At 37.2% G+C, this 1230-nt stretch overlaps 1 pseudogene across 1 annotated transcript in view; it reads left to right on the forward strand.

The window, feature by feature from the left end:
• Window positions 1-73, forward strand: part of LOC307032873 — a 2991-nt pseudogene extending 2918 nt beyond the window's left edge. The window contains exon 2 of the transcript in view: window positions 1-73. This exon is cut by the window's left edge and continues 989 nt beyond it. The product of the transcript in view is annotated as an uncharacterized misc_RNA (transcript).
• Window positions 74-1230: the final 1157 nt, after the last annotated feature.

Below are 1230 nucleotides of genomic sequence, written 5' to 3' on the forward strand. Positions count from 1 at the left end.
CACACACACACACACACACACACACACACACACACACACACACACACACACACACACACAGAAAACCTTTTGAATTCATATAGAGTTGTTTTTTCTATTTATTCTGAATTGTAGAATGAATGTAAGAAAACATGTATTTGACCAAGAGTATCTTTGTTATTTTTTTACTTAGCGACACATTCATTGCAAGAAGTGTAGCAAAAGTCAAGGCCGCATATTCGTCGATTGACACTGCCACAGCACAGATTTGTGAAGTTGTAATGACTGATTTGAGAGATTGTGATCACCAAGTTGCAGTTGTAATGGAAAATATATTTTAAAAATATATATTTTTCTGCAAGTGAACATTTCCTCACTAAGTTCTTTTTTTTTTCTAGAAGCTACACAACTTTTTTTTTCTTCTGTGACTTCAAATTTGGTTCACAGATACGTGGATATTTTTATACAAGTGCAAATGTATGCATACAAGCTCAGTTTTTTTTTCTGCAAGTGCTCACATCAGGTTTTATAAGCTCTCTCATTTTGCACCATATTTACCTTCATAAGAGGTTCCCATGCTGTAAACTGACACTAAGTCATTTCAGCCTCAGAGACTTAAGACAGCAGGAGGGTAAGCATCTGAGTCACACACTCCTCGTTTGGCCTGTGCACAAGACTGCTCATCAAATCCTGGAAATTACATGTTATACTAATACCTGTACAGTGGGTTAAAATGAATGAATTCCTTAAACTGTTCATTCTTGTGACGCTTTAATTCCTATTAATGAAGTCATCATACTGTACGTTTTATTTGTATTGTTTTTTTAAGCTCTTGGTTAAAGCAGTTGGCCTTTCACAAAGCTTTCTATACACTAATGATTTAAAACTTGCATGTATTCCTCCAACATGTCCCTTTCTTTTATTAACAACAAACTGCCATTTGGTCATAATCCATTTCAAGTTAAAAGTGCATGAGAGAAGTGTGAAGCTTCTGTTTATGAATTCCTTTGGATAGCTGCTCCATTGAAATCAATTGTGTGGGTGGTATTGAGTAATCAGGATATGAGGCAGGGAGGAACGACTAAGGGAGATACTGTACCAGGAAGTGCAAAGTGCAGGCAGGTCCTCCACAGCGCTGCCTGGTTTGCATTCAAATGAACCCACATGTAGGAAGCTAAAAAAGAAATCCTGTCCAACTTGCTTGGCAACAGCAGGTATGGAGAAGAGAAAGACAAGGACACAAACACATTT

This window comes from Notothenia rossii (assembly GCF_949606895.1).
Source record: "Notothenia rossii genome assembly, chromosome: 3".
Lineage (NCBI taxonomy): Eukaryota > Metazoa > Chordata > Actinopteri > Perciformes > Nototheniidae > Notothenia > Notothenia rossii.